Below are 22736 nucleotides of genomic sequence, written 5' to 3'. Positions count from 1 at the left end.
ATCACTTTACTCTATTTGCTGTTCGCTTGTTTGTGTGGTTTCTTCAGTTGCTTTTAAGGTGAGTTATAGTCCCGTTTTTACATACTTTTCAAAGTATATTTTTGGGATGTGATTACATGCATTTTTATTTACGTTTAGACACAAGTAACAGTTAAATTTAATTATTCATTGTGAGTTGGACAAAAATATTTCCTAGTCTGGTAACTGTAATCATTGGTTTCTACCGGTGAACGCGAATCCTACGGATAGATCTATCGGGTTTGACAACCCCATTTCGAGCTAGTCGCGCTAGCGATTTATAATCGGAATGTTTAGTACTTCGTAATTTGTTGTAGATACACTGTCCAAGTGTATATTTTTATTGTGTTTGGCAAGGGTAAATAAAGGGTTAAGTGGTTACCAGGTGGCTCATTGATAATGGAATAATGTTTAATGTTTTCTAACAATTTTAAATATCGTGGTCTAAAGTTTACTTATTATTTAAACCTATAATTCACTCAACCTTTGTGTTGACAGTTTACTTGCATGTTTTCACAGGTACTTGAGTTTTGTGATGCTTCCGCTGTGTTTAGAAGAGTCTTCATGCATTTGGGCAGATTTTATGAAACAATTTATGAAACTTAAGCTTGCATTCTATTTTTGGATAATTTAAACTTGTGGGTTTGTTGGCAAGGTTTTGTGTCAACTTTTGGTTTATTACTATGGTTGGTTGTTTTGAAACTACATATTTTGGTTTGTTTCCTTTTTGGGAAACATTTGAAATAAAAGAATGCAACTTTGTTTATTTAATTCATTTAAGTCCGATCAAGCTGTGGGATCAACTGACGGATCCGTTAAGTGTTTTGACGAGGTCGTCACATCGACCAATATGAAAATATAATAATTTAAAAAAGAAGAAAAAAATATTAAACCCACCGTCTCTTGAACGACTTCGGCAACCAACGACGAGATTGCCGGCGGCCCGGTGTCGACCGAAGGTTGATCCTGACGTCGGTGACGGGCGACGGCGAAAAAGAACGGCAGACACCGAGTGCTCTTAGTAGTTCTTTGGTATAGCCACTTTGCAGGTATATGTATGTTTGTACTGTTATGGATGAGCCAAAATAAGTAGATTGATAGTTATAGACTCTTAATGTATCCACCGCACTCATCATGACTCGTTGACCTTCTTTTCGGAGGATACATGTGTTTGGCAATGACCCGTAATAATAGCTCTATTATTAATGCACTATTTATACTTACTAGCTGAAGACTCGAGAATTCGCGAGATTTTTTGAACGTTTAATCAAGAGTAATGTTTATAATGAATGTATCAAATTAAAATAGTAGTGTTAGTTGTCTTATATTAAATACATATATACAAATTATTTAAAATACTCTCCTCCATCAATTACCATTACATTAGTGGTAATTGGTAAATTGTGATGTCAAATGACTTGTTAATTAGTTCAAGAAAGTCACAAGCTTGATATCTTAAAAATGTAATTCTGTACAATATTATAGTTCTTGACACTATTTATTAATTCGAGCTGAAGAAATAAAACTGGCACCTGCATAAAAAATTCACTTAGAGTGATGATGGCAAATCATAAAAAAAAAAAAATCGATGTGATTACACATAATTTCCGGAAAAACCCATAATGGTTTTGAAGGTATCGAACTTAGTAGGTATACAAAAGTGGGTGAGAAATAATTAGTTGAAAAGAGTAACTAACCGGGTAGAAAAACTTGGCGTAAGATGGTGGAGGCCTCTGTGGCTTTTATGCTACTCCAAGATAGTCATTTGATATATGTCCATTATTCGCAGGGCTTTGTGAGTGTTTAATCAAGAGTAATGCGATTTGAAAAGTTCTCTGTGCGGGTTTTCCCAACTTTCGATGGTATTGCCAACATCATTGTGAATTGAATTTCCTCCTAACGCATGTGTGAGTGACTATTGGTTGATGAGTGTTGCACCTACATGGCTATTGGCTTGATCAAAGCTGCAGTTCAAGAAAAGAAAGAAAGTGCTTCCGAACAAATAATATCGATAAAAAAAAATGAACTAATTATTCCAAGATTATAATTGCTTACACCATGTTACTGACAATTAAATTACTTGATTGCTTTTAGTATGAACACAAGAAAGTATCATATTTAAACGAACAATATCAATGGTTCACAATATTCCTTTAGTAAATTGATGTATATAGATGCACAAACCGGATAAAAAACCGGATTCGGACAAAAAAAACGGATTTTTTTGTCCGGATTTTTCGGAACCGGTTCCGGATCCGGTTCCGGTTCTCGGCGTCGAATTTTTTTTTCCGGAACCGGTTCTTTTTCGGATCTCGATCGGATTTTTTCGAATTTTTCTTGGACTAGGATTCGATTTTGCGAATTATATTTTTACCGGTTCTATTTTTTTTTTACGTTTGACAACAATAATATAATCGGTATAAAGAAAAGTTATAATGCTCAACAAAATAGATAATATAAATAACAATATTCGAACAATACAATTATAAAAATAACACTTTTATTCGAACGATACAATAATAAAAATAACAACACTTTTATTCGAACAATACAATTATAATTAATACATTTCGAGCTTCGGCATGGCCATCACCCAATAATGTATTAAGACTAAAGTATATCGAGCTTCGGCATTGCCATCACCCGTTATACTTTAGTCGTTAAATGACCCAAATGTGTTATCTTGTTGAGCGCGTTGAGGACGGTGCCTTCGATCGTAGTCTTCAAAAGCGGGGTCATCAACTAGAGAAAGGTAAGCTTGTTGGTAACCCGATACATTCATTTCGGTTTGGTCCATATCAAACACTTCATAGTCACCTTTGAAATGTCCCGTTCTTATTGATTAAAAACGTTCCATATTAATTGATTTCGTTGCGAGGTTTTGACCTCTATATGAGACGTTTTTCAAAGACTGCATTCATTTTAAAATAAACCATAACCTTTATTTCATCAATAAAGGTTTAAAAAGCTTTACGTAGATTATCAAATAATGATAATCTAAAATATCCTGTTTACACACGACCATTACATAATGGTTTACAATACAAATATGTTACAACAAAATAAGTTTCTTGAATGCAGTTTTTACACAATATCATACAAGCATGGACTCCAAATCTCGTCCTTATTTAAGTATGCGACAGCGGAAGCTCTTAATAATCACCTGAGAATAAACATGCTTAAAACGTCAACAAAAATGTTGGTGAGTTATAGGTTTAACCTATATATATCAAATCATAATAATAGACCACAAGATTTCATATTTCAATACACATCCCATACATAGAGATAAAAATCATTCATATGGTGAACACCTGGTAACCGACATTAACAAGATGCATATATAAGAATATCCCCATCATTCCGGGACACCCTTCGGATATGATATAAATTTCAAAGTACTAAAGCATCCGGTACTTTGGATGGGGCTTGTTGGGCCCGATAGATCTATCTTTAGGATTCGCGTCAATTAGGGTGTCTGTTCCCTAATTCTTAGATTACCAGACTTAATAAAAAGGGGCATATTCGATTTCAATAATTCAACCATAGAATGTAGTTTCACGTACTTGTGTCTATTTTGTAAATCATTTATAAAACCTGCATGTATTCTCATCCCAAAAATATTAGATTTTAAAAGTGGGACTATAACTCACTTTCACAGATTTTTACTTCGTCGGGAAGTAAGACTTGGCCACTGGTTGATTCACGAACCTATAACAATATATACATATATATCAAAGTATGTTCAAAATATATTTACAACACTTTTAATATATTTTGATGTTTTAAGTTTATTAAGTCAGCTGTCCTCGTTAGTAACCTACAACTAGTTATCCACAGTTAGATGTACAGAAATAAATCGATAAATATTATCTTGAATCAATCCACGACCCAGTGTATACGTATCTCAGTATTGATCACAACTCAAACTATATATATTTTGGAATCAACCTCAACCCTGTATAGCTAACTCCAACATTCACATATAGAGTGTCTATGGTTGTTCCGAAATATATATAGATGTGTCGACATGATAGGTCGAAACATTGTATACGTGTCTATGGTATCTCAAGATTACATAATATATAATACAAGTTGATTAAGTTATGGTTGGAATAGATTTGTTACCAATTTTCACGTAGCTAAAATGAGAAAAATTATCCAATCTTGTTTTACCCATAACTTCTTCATTTTAAATCCGTTTTGAGTGAATCAAATTGCTATGGTTTCATATTGAACTCTATTTTATGAATCTAAACAGAAAAAGTATAGGTTTATAGTCGGAAAAATAAGTTACAAGTCGTTTTTGTAAAGGTAGTCATTTCAGTCGAAAGAACGACGTCTAGATGACCATTTTAGAAAACATACTTCCACTTTGAGTTTAACCATAATTTTTAGATATAGTTTCATGTTCATAATAAAAATTATTTTCTCAGAATAACAACTTTTAAATCAAAGTTTATCATAGTTTTTAATTAACTAACCCAAAACAGCCCGCGGTGTTACTACGACGGCGTAAATCCGGTTTTACAGTGTTTTTCGTGTTTCCAGGTTTTAAATTATTAAGTTAGCATATCATACAGATATAGAACATGTGTTTAGTTGATTTTAAAAGTCAAGTTAGAAGGATTAACTTTTGTTTGCGAACAAGTTTAGAATTAACTAAACTATGTTCTAGTGATTACAAGTTTAAACCTTCGAATAAGATAGCTTTATATGTATGAATCAAATGATGTTATGAACATCATTACTACCTTAAGTTCCTTGGATAAACCTACTGAAAAAGAGAAAAATGGATCTAGCTTCAATGGATCCTTGGATGGCTCGAAGTTCTTGAAGCAGAATCATGACACGAAAACAAGTTCAAGTAAGATCATCACTTGAAATAAGATTGTTATAGTTATAGAAATTGAACCAAAGTTTGAATATGATTATTACCTTATATTAGAATGATAAGCTACTGTAAGAAACAAAGATTTCTTGAGGTTGGATGATCACCTTACAAGATTGGAAGTGAGCTAGCAAACTTGAAAGTATTCTTGATTTTATGAAACTAGAACTTTTGGAATTTATGAAGAACACTTAGAACTTGAAGATAGAACTTGAGAGAGATCAATTAGATGAAGAAAATTTAAGAATGAAAGTGTTTGTAGGTGTTTTTGGTCGTTGGTGTATGGATTAGATATAAAGGATATGTAATTTTGTTTTCATGTAAATAAGTCATGAATGATTACTCATATTTTTGTAATTTTATGAGATATTTCATGCTAGTTGCCAAATGATGGTTCCCACATGTGTTAGGTGACTCATATGGGCTGCTAAGAGCTGATCATTGGAGTGTATATACCAATAGTACATACATCTAAAAGCTGTGTATTGTACGAGTACGAATACAGGTGCATACGAGTAGAATTGTTGATGAAACTGAACGAGGATGTAATTGTAAGCATTTTTGTTAAGTAGAAGTATTTTGATAAGTGTCTTGAAGTCTTTCAAAAGTGTATGAATACATATTAAAACACTACATGTATATACATTTTAACTGAGTCGTTAAGTCATCGTTAGTCGTTACATGTAAATGTTGTTTTGAAACCTTTAGGTTAACGATCTTGTTAAATGTTGTTAACCCAATGTTTATAATATCAAAAGAGATTTTAAATTATTATATTATCATGATATTATGATGTACGAATATCTCTTAATATGATATATATACATTAAATGTCGTTACAACGATAATCGTTACATATATGTCTCGTTTCAAAATTATTAAGTTAGTAGTCTTGTTTTTACATATGTAGTTCATTGTTAATATACTTAATGATATGTTTACTTATCATAATATCATGTTAACTATATATATAACCATATATATGTCATCATATAGTTTTTACAAGTTTTAACGTTCGTGAATCACCGGTCAACTTGGGTGGTCAATTGTCTATATGAAACCTATTTCAATTAATCAAGTCTTAACAAGTTTGATTGCTTAACATGTTGGAAACATTTAATCATGTAAATATCAATCTCAATTAATATATATAAACATGGAAAAGTTCGGGTCACTACAACCTTCATCCACTTCGTTTAGTTCATTGTCGGAATTCTCTTCGGTTGTTGTAGGTGATAATCCCGCTAAATTTTCTTCATACTCTATACATTCTTCAATGTCGTTATATAACGGACCTTCTAATGAAGTTTGATCTTGTATCCTATCTACCCCATCCAAATAATCTTTCAAACATACACATACTTTCACGGCTTGGGGGGTAAGTCTTGACCTTCTTTCCGATATAATTCGACCACTCAAAGAAAAGGCCGATTCGGAAGCTACGGTTGAAGCTTGAAGGGTAAATAAGTCACGAGCCATAATGCTTAATATTGGATATGTGTCTTGTTTTTTTTCCCACCATTTTAAAATGTCAAGGTTGTTAAATTGTTCTTCACTCATGTTTAGTGCAAAGTTTGCCATCTTATAATTTCCTAACTCGCTTGTGGGTGCCGATGTTCGTGCACGTTTGGAAGCGTCTTCACGTACCAAGTTAAAAAGACTTATTTTGAGGTCTCGGCTCCTTCGAGAAGATGATCCGGGTTGGTCAACAATTGGGTTTGATTGTCGACCATATTTTTTTGCATAAATACCAAACATATTCTCAAAAACATCATTAAAAGCGTGTACTTGGTTCAAAAGATAGTTGGGTTCGTCATCGAAAATACCATGCACACAATCAAAGTTGGTATATATTGTTGTCATCAATCGTTCAACCCCATTAAAATTTAATCGTGGGTCAAGTGCTGCCGCACATAAAAATACCTTCGATATCTCTCCAAAATATTTTTTTAGTTTTTTTCTTATATGAAAAATCGCTTGTCTAAAAATAACATTATTTGAGTTCGCAAATTCGCATATTTTTTCCGTCATTATATAAAATTGTTCCAAAACTAGTACGCTAGTTGGGTAATAAACACCCGATAACATTGTTGATGCCTCTTTAAAAACTTGTAAAAAACTTGTTAATGATTCCAAGTCATCCCATTCGTCGTCACTAATTGGTTCGGAAAATCCCTTTCTAAGTAGTTTTCTATTAAAAGCGATTAACGTTTCTTTTTGACGTAAAATATTTTCGAACATTAAACAAGTAGAATTCCATCTTGTATTATTATCAAAATAAGGACCTAATCAAGTGCCATGACAATCTTTAACAAAAGCCTTATAGTTATGATGTCGTGCGTTGCTCGTACGATAAATCGTTACTAATAATCTTCTAAATTTTTCTTTTAATGAAGAACAAAAAGCTAAACAATCTTGAACTCTCAAGTTTATAATATGAGCAACTCAACGTGTATGAATAAATACACCATTTAAAATCGGTCTAAGTGCAATTTTTAACTCACTCATGGCGGCATCATTATTAGATGCATTATCTAGCGAAATTGTAAAAATTTTATCGATTAAATTATATTCTTTTAAAGTGTCTTGTAACGTTTTTTTTATATTATTACCGTTATGTGGATAACCAAATATTTTAAAATCGATAACACGTTTCATTAAAAGCCAAGAATCGGGATTAAACCAATGAGCGGTAACGGTTAAATAAGAATTTGCCGTTCCATGTGGTGCGCTCCAAACATCACAAGTTATAGAAACCCTATGTTTATATGTTCGAAAACCTTCAATTATTTCAGTTTTAGCCTTTTTTCATAATTTAAAGGCGTCACGTCTTAAGGTAGAACGACTTACATTGCTATATCGCGGTTGTAGTCGATTCCGAATTTGCTCTGTAAGCCTTGGATTGTCGAAGTGGTTGAAAGGAAGCGCTTGTTGAATGACAAACCTTGACAAATCTTGCCGAAGAGCTTCGGCATCGTATTCAAAAATCGAACCATCGGCCCGCATTGTTTGTTGTCTCGGGTCTTGCCTTGCACTACAACTTTTGTCAAGATGTTTTCTTAACGTTGTATTACCCGAAACACCCATGAACTTCATACATTGTGTACAACGAGCTTTTTCCGCATCCTTCATTACACACAACTCGAATTTGAACCAAACGTCCCCTTTTCGCTTTGTTTCTTTTTTGTAATCAATATCGGCCGAAGTGTAGCCTTGTGAAGATATTTCAACGGAAGTGGAACCGGAAGCGGAAGCTTGTGAATTATCCATATGGGATAAGTAAGTAGAGATTAGAGAATATTTAGTGATTTAGAAAGAAATATGAGAATGTTTGTTGGTGCATTTTCAACCAAGGCATTACCATGTATTTATAATGGACTTTGTGGGGTTAAAATGGTCAAAAAAAAACTAAAAAAACTGCAAAAAAGGCTATTTTTTTGAAAAACCGGATTGGATCCGGATCCGGATCCAAACCGGATCGGATAAAATCCGATTTATATCCGAAAAATCCGGTGGTCTTGAAAATCTGGATCCGGTTGGAACCGGATCGGATCTCGGATCCGGATCCGGATTTCTGCGTGTCCGGTTCTGGTTCTGTCCAGTTCCGGATCGGGTCACCAGATCGGATCTGGATCCGGTTTTTTTGCCCATCTGACATAACCAAACATTAGAAGCTGTGAAGTTGCATAGAATTGAAGAAACAACATTGTTTTGCTTAAGTCTTTTAACCTCACGATCCATTATTTCGACGGGTTCTTCGATGAATTGAAGTTTTTCGTTGATTTGAATTTCATCTAACGGAATAGTGAGATCTTCTTTAGCAAAACATTTCTTCAAATTCGAGACGTGGAAAGTGTTATGTACAGCCGCGAGTTGTTGAGGTAACTCAAGTCGGTAAGCTACTGGTCCGACACGATCAATAATCTTGAATGGTCCAATATACCTTGGATATAATTTCCCTCGTTTACCAAATCGAACAACGCCTTTCCAAGGTGCAACTTTAAGCATGACCATCTCTCCAATTTCAAATTCTATATCTTTTCTTTTAATGTCAGCGTAGCTCTTTTGTCGACTTTGGGCGGTTTTCAACCGTTGTTGAATTTGGATGATCTTCTCGGTAGTTTCTTGTATAATCTCCGGACCCGTAATTTGTCTATCCCCCACTTCACTCCAACAAATCGGAGACCTGCACTTTCTACCATAAAGTGCTTCAAACGGCGCCATCTCAATGCTTGAATGGTAGCTGTTGTTATAGGAAAATTCTGCTAACGGTAGATGTCGATCCCAACTGTTTCCGAAATCAATAACACATGCTTGTAGCATGTCTTCAAGCGTTTGTATCGTCCTTTCGCTCTGCCCATCAGTTTGTGGATGATAGGTAGTACTCATGTCTAGACGAGTTCCTAATGCTTGCTGTAATGTCTGCCAGAATCTTGAAATAAATCTGCCATCCCTATCAGAGATAATAGAGATTGGTATTCCATGTCTGGAGATGACTTCCTTCAAATACAGCTGTGCTAACTTCTCCATCTTGTCATCTTCTCTTATTGGTAGGAAGTGTGCTGATTTGGTGAGACGATCAACTATTACCCAAATAGTATCAAAACCACTTGCAGTCCTTGGCAATTTAGTGATGAAATCCATGGTAATATTTTTCCATTTCCATTCCGGGATTTCGGGTTGTTGAAGTAGACCTGATGGTTTCTGATGCTCAGCTTTGACCTTAGAACACGTCAAACATTCTCCTACGTATTTAGCAACATCGGCTTTCATACCCGGCCACCAAAAATGTTTCTTGAGATCCTTGTACATCTTCCCCGTTCCAGGATGTATTGAGTATCTGGTTTTATGAGCTTCTCTAAGTACCATTTCTCTCATATCTCCAAATTTTGGTACCCAAATCCTTTCAGCCCTATACCGGGTTCCGTCTTCCCGAATATTAAGATGCTTCTCCGATCCTTTGGGTATTTCATCCTTTAAATTTCCCTCTTTTAAAACTCCTTGTTGCGCCTCCTTTATTTGAGTAGTAAGGTTATTATGAATCATTATATTCATAGATTTTACTCGAATGGGTTCTCTGTCCTTCCTGCTCAAGGCATCGGCTACCACATTTGCCTTCCCCGGGTGGTAACGAATCTCAAAGTCGTAATCATTCAATAATTCAATCCACCTACGCTGCCTCATATTCAGTTGTTTCTGATTAAATATGTGTTGAAGACTTTTGTGGTCGGTATATATAATACTTTTGACCCCATATAAGTAGTGCCTCCAAGTCTTTAATGCAAAAACAACCGCGCCTAATTCCAAATCATGCGTCGTATAATTTTGTTCGTGAATCTTCAATTGTCTAGACGCATAAGCAATCACCTTCGTTCGTTGCATTAATACACAACCGAGACCTTGCTTTGATGCGTCACAATAAATCACAAAATCATCATTCCCTTCAGGCAATGACAATATAGGTGCCGTAGTTAGCTTTTTCTTCAATAACTGAAACGCTTTCTCTTGTTCATCATTCCATTCAAATTTCTTCCCTTTATGCGTTAATTTGTCAAGGGTTTTGCTATTCTGGAAAAGTCTTGGATGAACCTTCTGTAGTAACCAGCTAGTCCTAAAAACTGGCGTATGTGTTTCGGAGTTTTCGGGGTTTCCCACTTTTCAACAGTTTCTATCTTTGCCGGATCCAACTTAATACCTTCTTTGTTCACTATGTGACCGAGGAATTGAACTTCTTCCAACCAAAATGCACACTTTGAAAACTTAGCGTACAATTCTTCCTTCCTCAATACTTCTAACACCTTTCTCAAATGTTCACCGTGTTCTTGGTCATTCTTTGAGTAAATAAGTATGTCATCAATGAAAACAATGACAAACTTGTCAAGGTATGGTCCACACACTCGGTTCATAAGGTCCATGAACACAGCTGGTGCATTAGTTAAACCAAACGGCATGACCATAAACTCGTAATGACCGTAACGTGTTCTGAAAGCAGTCTTTGGAATATCATCTTCTTTCACCCGCATTTGATGATACCCGGAACGTAAGTCAATCTTTGAATAAACAGACGAGCCTTGTAGTTGATCAAATAAGTCGTCGATTCTCGGTAGTGGGTAGCGGTTCTTGATGGTAAGTTTGTTCAACTCTCGGTAGTCGATATACAACCTGAATGTACCATCTTTCTTCTTGACAAACAAAACAGGAGCTCCCCACGGTGATGTGCTTGGTCGAATAAAACCACGCTCTAAAAGTTCTTGTAATTGGCTTTGCAGTTCTTTCATCTCACTGGGTGCGAGTCTGTAAGGAGCACGAGCTATTGGTGCAGCTCCTGGTACAAGATCTATTTGAAATTCAACGGATCGATGTGGGGGTAATCCCGGTAATTCTTTCAGAAATACATCGGGAAATTCTTTTGCAATGGGAACATCATTGATGCTCTTTTCTTCAGTTTGTACTTTCTCGACGTGTGCTAGAACAGCATAGCAACCTTTTCTTATTAGTTTTTGTGCCTTCAAATTACTAATAAGATGTAGCTTCGTGTTGCCCTTTTCTCCGTACACCATTAAGGGTTTTCCTTTTTCTCGTATAATGCGAATTGCATTTTTGTAACAAACGATCTCTGCTTTCACTTCTTTCAACCAGTCCATACCGATTATCACATCAAAACTCCCTAACTCTACTGGTATCAAGTCAATCTTAAATGTTTCGCTAACCAGTTTAATTTCTCGATTCCGACATATATTATCTGCTGAAATTAATTTACCATTTGCTAATTCGAGTAAAAATTTACTATCCAAAGGTGTCAATGGACAACTTAATTTAGCACAAAAATCTCTACTCATATAGCTTCTATCCGCACCCGAATCAAATAAAACGTAAGCAGATTTATTGTCAATAAGAAACGTACCCGTAACAAGCTCCGGGTCTTCCTGTGCCTCTGCCGCATTAATATTGAAAACTCTTTCGCGGCCTTGTCCATTCGTGTTCTCCTGGTTCGGGCAATTTCTAATAATGTGGCCCGGTTTTCCACATTTATAACAAACTACATTGGCGTAACTTGCTCCGACACTACTTGCTCCTCCATTACTCGTTCTGACACCATTTGTTCCTTTCGTTCTATTAACCCCTGGTCCGTAAACCTCACACTTCGCCGCGCTATGACCATTTCTTTTACACTTGTTGCAAATTTTGGTGCAGAACCCCGAGTGATACTTTTCACACCTTTGGCATAGCTGCTTATGATTGTTGTTGTTGTTGCGGTTATTATTGTTGTTGGGATGATTGTTGTAGTTGCTGTTGTTGTTGTTGTTGTTGTTGTTGTTATTGTTGTTGTTGTTGTTGTTGTTGTTGTTGTTGTTGTTGTTGTTGTTGTTGTTGTTGTTGTTGTTGTTGTTGTTGTTGTTGTTGTTGTTGTTGTTGTTGTTGTTGTTGTTGTTGTTGTTGTTGTTGTTGTTGTTGTTGTTGTTGTTGTTGTTGGGCCGTTTGTTGTAGTTGCGATTGATGTTGCAATTGTTGGGATAATTGTGGCGATTATTGTTGTAATTGCTGTTGTTGTTGTATTGGTGATTCTTATCACCGTTTTCCTCCCACTTTCTTTTGACTTGCTTCACATTGGCCTCTTCAGCCGTCTGTTTTTTAATTCTTTCCTCAATCTGGTTCACTAGTTTGTGAGCCATTCTACATACCTGTTGTATGGAGGCGGGCTCGTGTGAACTTATATCTTCTTTTATTCTTTTCGGTAATCCTTTCACAAACGCGTCGATCTTCTCTTCCTCATCTTCGAACGCTCCCGGACACAATAGGCACAATTCTGTGAATCGTCTTTCGTACGTGGTAATATCAAATCCTTGGTTCGTAACCCTCTAAGTTCTGTCTTGAGCTTATTGACCTCGGTTCTGGGACGGTACTTCTCGTTCATCAAGTGCTTGAATGTGACCACGGTAGTGCGTACCCATCATCTTGTCCCACTTGCTCTAGATAGGTATTCCATCATGTTAACGCAGAACCTGTGAAGGTATGCGTAGCGTACTTCACTTTGTCCTCTTCAGTACACTTACTTATGGCAAACACCGATTCGACCTTCTCGGTCCACCGTTTCAATCCGATCGGTCCTTCGGTTCCATCAAATTCCAAAGGTTTGCAGGCAGTGAATTCTTTGTAGGTGCATCCTACACGATTTCCTGTAGTGCTAGATCCAAGGTTATTGTTGGTATGTAGCGCAGCCTGTACTGCGGCTATGTTTGAAGCTAGAAAAGTACGGAATTCCTCTTCATTCATATTCACGGTGTGTCGAGTAGTCGGTGCCATTTCCTTCAAAATAGTCAAATGGAACAAGTTAATCATACAGAATATTAAGAGTAGTTAATAGTATTTCGTAGCATAATATGAACTCATTTATAAAAGCTTTTTCTTCATATTAGCATTTTATAAGTTTAAATTCGGGTAGTACCTACCCGTTAAGTTCATACTTAGTAGCTAATATACAATTCAACTACTACAATTCTATATGAAAAACTGATTATAATAATATTTCGCGTTCAAACTTTTACACAATATTTTACAAACTTACAATACCGCTTATTTTACATATAGCATGAAATATAACACACAATAAATTTGATACAAGATGGTTGTGAAGATAATTCTAGCTAGTACACAAGTCGTTCAGCAAAGGCAATAAAGACACGTAATTCATACGTCCAGAAACAAGTCATGCATTCTGGTTTTACTAGGATTACTTCCCATCCTTGGTCTTGTGGAACATAACCGTTATGGCCGTTGATAAGACATCGTGTTGTAACGTCATCAAAGGGACGAGGGTTACGTAATGTCCAACAGTCCCGTAACAATCTAAAAACCTCATTTCTTACCCCAATTACCGACTCCGTCACTTGTGGGAACGTTTTGTTTAATAGTTGTAGCCCGATGTTCTTGTTCTCACTTTGGTGAGAAGCGAACATTACTAATCCGTAAGCATAACATGCTTCTTTATGTTGCATGTTAGCCGATTTTTCTAAATCACGAAGTCCAATATTCGGATATATTGAGTCAAAATAATTTCTTAACCCATTGCGTAAAATAGCATTTGGGTTCCCCGCAATATATGCGTCAAAGTAAACACATCGTAACTTATGGATTTCCCAATGTGATATCCCCCATCTTTCGAACGAAAGCCTTTTATAAACCAAGGCATTCTTGGAACGTTCTTCGAATGTCTTACAAACTGATCTCCCCTTAAATAGTTGTGCTGAAGAATTCTGACCGACTCTAGACAAGATTTCATCAATCATGTCTCCGGGTAGGTTTCTTAAAATATTGGGTTGTCTATCCATTTTGTGTTTTTATACTGTAAAATAGACAAGAGTTAGATTAATAAAAAAAATACTTATTAATACAAGCAATTTTTACATATATCATAAAGCATAAGCACACTATATTATATATATTACACCACACGAATACAACTATCTTATTCCGACTCACTTGTTTCTTCTTCTTTGGTTTTGGTTCGTTTTGCCAAGTTTCTAGGGATATATGATGTTCCCCTAATACGAGCCGTCGTTTTCCACATTGGTTTAGAAAAACCTGGTGGTTTAGAGGTTCCCGGGTCATTGTTACAACTTAAGGACTTCGGGGGTTGACGATACATATAAAGTTCATCGGGGTTGGAATTAGATTTCTCTATTTTTATTCCCTTTCCCTTATTATTTTCTTTTGCCTTTTTAAATTCAGTTGGGGTAATTTCTATAACATCATCGGAATTCTCGTCGGAATCCGATTCATCGGAGAATTGGTAATCCTCCCAATATTTTGCTTCCTTGGCGGAAACACCATTGACCATAATTAACCTTGGTCGGTTGGTTGAGGATTTTCTTTTACTTAACCGTTTTATTATTTCCCCCACCGGTTCTATTTCTTCATCCGGTTCCGATTCTTCTTCCGGTTCCGACTCTTCTTCCGGTTCCTCTTCGGGAACTTGTGAATCAGTCCACGAATCATTCCAATTTATATTTGACTCTTCATTATTATTAGGTGAGTCAATGGGACTTGTTCTAGAGGTAGACATCTATCACATAATATCAAACGCGTTAAGAGATTAATATATCACATAATATTCACATGTTAAAAATATATAGTTTCCAACAAAATTTGTTAAGCAATCATTTTTTAAGTAAACACGGTCGAAGTCCAGACTCACTAATGCATCCTAACAAACTCGATAAGACACACTAATGCAAAATTCTGGTTCTCTAAGACCAACGCTCGGATACCAACTGAAATGTCCCGTTCTTATTGATTAAAAACGTTCCATATTAATTGATTTCGTTGCGAGGTTTTGACCTCTATATGAGACGTTTTTCAAAGACTGCATTCATTTTAAAACAAACCATAACCTTTATTTCATCAATAAAGGTTTAAAAAGATTTACGTAGATTATCAAATAATGATAATCTAAAATATCCTGTTTACACACGACCATTACATAATGGTTTACAATACAAATATGTTACAACAAAATAAGTTTCTTGAATGCAGTTTTTACACAATATCATACAAGCATGGACTCCAAATCTCGTCCTTATTTAAGTATGCGATAGCGGAAGCTCTTAATAATCACCTGAGAATAAACATGCTTAAAACGTCAACAAAAATGTTGGTGAGTTATAGGTTTAACCTATATATATCAAATCATAATAATAGACCACAAGATTTCATATTTCAATACACATCCCATACATAGAGATAAAAATCATTCATATGGTGAACACCTGGTAACCGACATTAACAAGATGCATATATAAGAATATCCCCATCATTCCGGGATACCCTTCGGATATGATATAAATTTTGAAGTACTAAAGCATCCGGTACTTTGGATGGGGCTTGTTGGGCCCGATAGATCTATCTTTAGGATTCGCGTCAATTAGGGTGTCTGTTCCCTAATTCTTAGATTACCAGACTTAATAAAAAGGGGCATATTCGATTTCAATAATTCAACCATAGAATGTAGTTTCACGTACTTGTGTCTATTTTGTAAATCATTTATAAAACCTGCATGTATTCTCATCCTAAAAATATTAGATTTTAAAAGTGGGACTATAACTCACTTTCACAGATTTTTACTTCGTCGGGAAGTAAGACTTGGCCACTGGTTGATTCACGAACCTATAACAATATATACATATATATCAAAGTATGTTCAAAATATATTTACAACACTTTTAATATATTTTGATGTTTTAAGTTTATTAAGTCAGCTGTCCTCGTTAGTAACCTACAACTAGTTGTCCACAGTTAGATATACAGAAATAAATCGATAAATATTATCTTGAATCAATCCAGGACCCAGTGTATACGTATCTCAGTATTGATCACAACTCAAACTATATATATTTTGGAATCAACCTCAACCCTGTATAGCTAACTCCAACATTCACATATAGAGTGTCTATGGTTGTTCCGAAATATATATAGATGTGTCGACATGATAGGTCGAAACATTGTATACGTGTCTATGGTATCTCAAGATTACATAATATACAATACAAGTTGATTAAGTTATGGTTGGAATAGATTTGTTACCAATTTTCACGTAGCTAAAATGAGAAAAATTATCCAATCTTGTTTTACCCATAACTTCTTCATTTTAAATCCGTTTTGAGTGAATCAAATTGCTATGGTTTCATATTGAACTCTATTTTATGAATCTAAACAGAAAAAGTATAGGTTTATAGTTGGAAAAATAAGTTACAAGTCGTTTTTGTAAAGGTAGTCATTTCAGTCGAAAGAACGACGTCTAGATGACCATTTTAGAAAACATACTTCCACTTTGAGTTTAACCATAATTTTTGGATATAGTTTCATGTTCATAATAAAAATCATTTTCTCAGAATAACAACTTTTAAATCAAAGTTTATCATAGTTTTTAATTAACTAACCCAAAACAGCCCGCGGTGTTACTACGACGGCGTAAATCCGGTTTTACGGTGTTTTTCGTGTTTCCAGGTTTTAAATTATTAAGTTAGCATATCATACAGATATAGAACATGTGTTTAGTTGATTTTAAAAGTCAAGTTAGAAGGATTAACTTTTGTTTGCGAACAAGTTTAGAATTAACTAAACTATGTTCTAGTGATTACAAGTTTAAACCTTCGAATAAGATAGCTTTATATGTATGAATCAAATGATGTTATGAACATCATTACTAACTTAAGTTCCTTGGATAAACCTACTGGAAAATAGAAAAATGGATCTAGCTTCAATGGATCCTTGGATGGCTCGAAGTTCTTGAAGCAGAATCATGACACGAAAACAAGTTCAAGTAAGATCATCACTTGAAATAAGATTGTTATAGTTATAGAAATTGAACCAAAGTTTGAATATGATTATTACCTTGTATTAGAATGATAAGCTACTGTAAGAAACAAAGATTTCTTGAGGTTGGATGATCACCTTACAAGATTGGAAGTGAGCTAGCAAACTTGAAAGTATTCTTGATTTTATGAAACTAGAACTTTTGGAATTTATGAAGAACACTTAGAACTTGAAGATAGAACTTGAGAGAGATCAATTAGATGAAGAAAATTGAAGAATGAAAGTGTTTGTAGGTGTTTTTGGTCGTTGGTGTATGGATTAGATATAAAGGATATGTAATTTTGTTTTCATGTAAATAAGTCATGAATGATTACTCATATTTTTGTAATTTTATGAGATATTTCATGCTAGTTGCCAAATGATGGTTCCCACATGTGTTAGGTGACTCATATGGGCTTCTAAGAGCTGATCATTGGAGTGTATATACCAATAGTACATACATCTAAAAGCTGTGTATTGTACGAGTACGAATACGGGTGCATACGAGTAGAATTGTTGATGAAACTGAACGAGGATGTAATTGTAAGCATTTTTGTTAAGTAGAAGTATTTTGATAAGTGTCTTGAAGTCTTTCAAAAGTGTATGAATACATATTAAAACACTACATGTATATACATTTTAACTGAGTCGTTAAGTCATCGTTAGTCGTTACATGTAAATGTTGTTTTGAAACCTTTAGGTTAACGATCTTGTTAAATGTTGTTAACCCAATGTTTATAATATCAAAAGAGATTTTAAATTATTATATTATCATGATATTATGATGTACGAATATCTCTTAATATGATATATATACATTAAATGTCGTTACAACGATAATCGTTACATATATGTCTCGTTTCAAAATTATTAAGTTAGTAGTCTTGTTTTTACATATGTAGTTCATTGTTAATATACTTAATGATATGTTTACTTATCATAATATCATGTTAACTATATATATAACCATATATATGTCATCATATAGTTTTTACAAGTTTTAACGTTCGTGAATCACCGGTCAACTTGGGTGGTCAATTGTCTATATGAAACCTATTTCAATTAATCAAGTCTTAACAAGTTTGATTGCTTAACATGTTGGAAACATTTAATCATGTAAATATCAATCTCAATTAATATATATAAACATGGAAAAGTTCGGGTCACTACAACCTTCATCCACTTCGTTTAGTTCATTGTCGGAATTCTCTTCGGTTGTTGTAGGTGATAATCCCGCTAAATTTTCTTCATACTCTATACATTCTTCAATGTCGTTATATAACGGACCTTCTAATGAAGTTTGATCTTGTATCCTATCTACCCCATCCAAATAATCTTTCAAACATACACATACTTTCACGGCTTTGGGGGTAAGTCTTGACCTTCTTTCCGATATAATTCGACCACTCAAAGAAAAGGCCGATTCGGAAGCTACGGTTGAAGCTTGAACGGTAAATAAGTCACGAGCCATAATGCTTAATATTGGATATGTGTCTTGTTTTGTTTCCCACCATTTTAAAATGTCAAGGTTGTTAAATTGTTCTTCACTCATGTTTAGTGCAAAGTTTGCCATCTTATAATTTCCCAACTCGCTTGTGGGTGCCGATGTTCGTGCACGTTTGGAAGCGTCTTCACGTATCAAGTTAAAAAGACTTATTTTGAGGTCTCGGCTCCTTCGAGAAGATGATCCGGGTTGGTCAACAATTAGGTTTGATTGTCGACCATATTTTTTTGCATAAATACCAAACATATTCTCAAAAACATCATTAAAAGCGTGTACTTGGTTCAAAAGATAGTTGGGTTCGTCATCGAAAATACCATGCACACAATCAAAGTTGGTATATATTGTTGTCATCAATCGTTCAACCCCATTAAAATTTAATCGTGGGTCAAGTGCGGCAGCACATAAAAATACCTTCGGTATCTCTCCAAAATATTTTTTTAGTTTTTTTCTTATATGAAAAATCGCTTGTCTAAAAATAACATTAATTGAGTTCGCAAATTCGCATATTTTTTTCGTCATTATATAAAATTGTTCCAAAAGTAGTACGCTAGTTGGGTAATAAACACCCGATAACATTGTTGATGCCTCTTTAAAAACTTGTAAAAAACTTGTTAATGATTCCAAGTCATCCCATTCGTCGTCACTAATTGGTTCGGAAAATCCCTTTCTAAGTAGTTTTCTATTAAAAGCGATTAACGTTTCTTTTGGACGTAAAATATTTTCGAACATTAAACAAGTAGAATTCCATCTTGTATTATTATCAAAATAAGGACCTAACCAAGTGCCATGACAATCTTTAACAAAAGCCTTATAGTTATGATGTCGTGCGTTGCTCGTACGATAAATCGTTACTAATAATCTTCTAAATTTTTCTTTTAATGAAGAACAAAAAGCTAAACAATCTTGAACTCTCAAGTTTATAATATGAGCAACTCAACGTGTATGAATAAATGCACCATTTAAAATCGGTCTAAGTGCAATTTTTAACTCACTCATGGCCGCATCATTATTAGATGCATTAGCTAGCGAAATTGTAAAAATTTTATCGATTAAATTATATTCTTTTAAAGTGTCTTGTAACGTTTTTTTTATATTATTACCGTTATGTGGATAACCAAATATTTTAAAATCGATAACACGTTTCATTAAAAGCCAAGAATCGGGATTAAACCAATGAGCGGTAACGGCTAAATAAGAATTTGCCGTTCCATGTGGTGCGCTCCAAACATCACAAATTATAGAAACCCTATGTTTATATGTTCGAAAACCTTCAATTATTTCAGTTTTAGCTTTTTTTTCATAATTTAAAGGCGTCACGTCTTAAGGTAGAACGACTTACATTGCTATATCGCGGTTGTAGTCGATTCCGAATTAGCTCCGTAAGCCTTGGATTGTCGAAGTGGTTGAAAGGAAGCGCTTGTTGAATGACAAACCTTGACAAATCTTGCCGAAGAGCTTCGGCATCGTATTCAAAAATCGAACCATCGGCCCGCATTGTTTGTTGTCTCGGGTCTTGCCTTGCACTACAACTTTTGTCAAGATGTTTTCTTAACGTTGTATTACCCGAAACACCCATGAACTTCATACATTGTGTACAACGAGCTTTTTCCGCACCATCCTTCATTACACACAACTCGAATTTGAACCAAACGTCCCCTTTTCGCTTTGTTTCTTTTTTGTAATCAATATCGGCCGAAGTGTAGCCTTGTGAAGATATTTCAACGGAAGTGGAACCGGAAGCGGAAGCTTGTGAATTATCCATATGGGATAAGTAAGTAGAGATTAGAGAATATTTAGTGATTTAGAAAGAAATATGAGAATGTTTGTTGGTGCATTTTCAACCAAGGCATTACCATGTATTTATAATGGACTTTGTGGGGTTAAAATGGTCAAAAAAAAAACTGCAAAAAAAAAAGAGGCTATTTTTTTGAAAAACCGGATTGGATCCGGATCCGGATCCGGATCCAAACCGGATCGGATAAAATCCGATTTATTTCCGAAAAAATCCGGTGGTCTTGAAAATCTGGATCCGGTTGGAACCGGATCGGATCTCGGATCCGGATCCGGATTTCTGCGTGTCCGGTTCTGGTTCTGTCCAGTTCCGGATCGGGTCACCAGATCGGATCTGGATCCGGTTTTTTTGCCCATCTGACATAACCAAACATTAGAAGCTGTGAAGTTGCATAGAATTGAAGAAACAACATAGTTGCTATAATTAAAACAAAGTTGGTTATATGTGACATACGTTAAAACGGATTATCCAGTGATGATATGAATAAAAGTTCTTGTACAATCCGAACTTATGCAATTTATTAATATGTATAAAAACATTACTACACCAAACAGTATAACGATTATACAAACTAAGATATGGTACCCTAAATTTTAGCAAATGAACAGCTGAAGGTACCTGTGATTTTCTTTCGATTTAATACCACACCATGAAAGTTGCATATCAAGAGAACTTTTGGATCACCTGCTAGGGAATAGAACTCCAAACCACAAGGCGAGACGAAATTCTTGAATTATGAATGAGTTGTGACGTCTTAACATGAATACACGATGACCATATTGCATACATATATTAACTGTTCATTTAACTGCAGATTACACAAATGCATAAACGAATTTCCATTGCTAATCTATTCCTATTAAAGCAAGAAAACATTAATACGCCTTAGTATCTTTATATGTCACAAATGATTTCAAACTACACATTAAGATGGTCACACCTACTATCAATATCATATACTCCGTATTACAAACTTCTACTCCAATCTCTATTTTCATCTATGTCTTTGATCGTTTTATACTTTTATCCGTCAATTCACTCACCAAAATAATAAACGTGGGCTTAAATAGAGAAAACTAGTGTTCGAGCCCTCGCTTCGCGGCGGGGGTTCGGTTTTCAATGTATTTTATTGCGTTTAGTTTGTAAAATCATTTTGTGGTTAACGATGATGTCGTTGAAGCGCAACTCGAGTCGAACTAAAAGGTATAACCCGTGAAAGATTTAAATGTTATTTTAAATTAACAATATATGTGCATCTCCGCGTTTCGCTATGGAATTGTCGATTTTTAAAAATTTAACGGAGAATTAACGTGTATGAAAAGTACCCCAAATATTTAGCGTTTTTTAAAAAACGTCCGTTTTGCGTATAGCTAGTGACATTGTGTTCCTAAAATTATTTCGAGTTTAACGATGGTGGCGGAAAAATTTAACTCGTTGCGAGCGCGAAGATATGGCCCGTTGAATATTTGGGTGGAGTTTGTTTAAAATTTTTTATAAAAATGGTTATTTGACACTTTATCCCCCTGTTTGGGGGTGGGTTTTATTTTTTGGATAAAGTGTGGGGTTTTGTTGTTCAATTTGGAAAAAAAAAACAAAAAAAAATGCGAAAAGTCGAAAGTACCCTTGGGTACTATTCGTTTTCCCTATGTCTTTTAGATATAGGTATAATATAATATAATATAATATAATATAATAGAATAGACGGGGGCATTACTTTGAGGCCATCTACGAAAATCAGACCGATGAGAATTCTTCTTTGAGGCCTGTACGAAGGACAATCACATCTTGCACGTCTTCTTGGGCAATTGCCTTCTTAACTCTCTGTAACACAATTTGCATATACAATCTAAAAGGTTAGTAAAAACATTAAATGAAAGCTTTTGGATACTTAAGGTTAACAATTAAAGGTTACTAACCGTTGGATAAGTAACCAAAAGATCGTCTTCAATGATCTGTACTTTGTCACCCCATCCTTATGTCATTTTACCTAGTGCTCCCAATCAGCTTGGTCAAATGGATCTTCAATAGACACAATAGGGTACTCGCTCACAAACGATTTGTAAAGATCCTTAAGTCGTAGTCACGAAATCTTCTGGGAGCTGTTGTTCTTCCTTGTACGGAAATCAACGACATAAACATGTATTAGAAAATCATTTTTAACTCTAATAAACCCTACTCTT

General features: G+C 34.9%; 1 long non-coding RNA gene across 1 annotated transcript; it reads right to left on the bottom strand.

The window, feature by feature from the left end:
• Positions 1-1551: 1551 nt before the first annotated feature.
• Positions 1552-22730, bottom strand: LOC139884096 (uncharacterized). The gene is made up of 4 exons (XR_011771883.1): positions 22473-22730; positions 22271-22377; positions 21175-21364; positions 1552-1982 (listed from the first exon to the last, which is right to left on the bottom strand). It is a non-coding gene; the product is annotated as an uncharacterized lncRNA (long non-coding RNA).
• Between the last annotated feature and the right edge of the window lie 6 nt (positions 22731-22736).

The sequence above is a fragment of the Rutidosis leptorrhynchoides genome, chromosome 1 (assembly GCF_046630445.1).
Source record: "Rutidosis leptorrhynchoides isolate AG116_Rl617_1_P2 chromosome 1, CSIRO_AGI_Rlap_v1, whole genome shotgun sequence".
Classification (NCBI taxonomy): Eukaryota; Viridiplantae; Streptophyta; class Magnoliopsida; order Asterales; family Asteraceae; genus Rutidosis; species Rutidosis leptorrhynchoides.
Note: the sequence above shows the minus strand (reverse complement) of the source record. Positions and strands in the feature narration are given on the sequence as shown.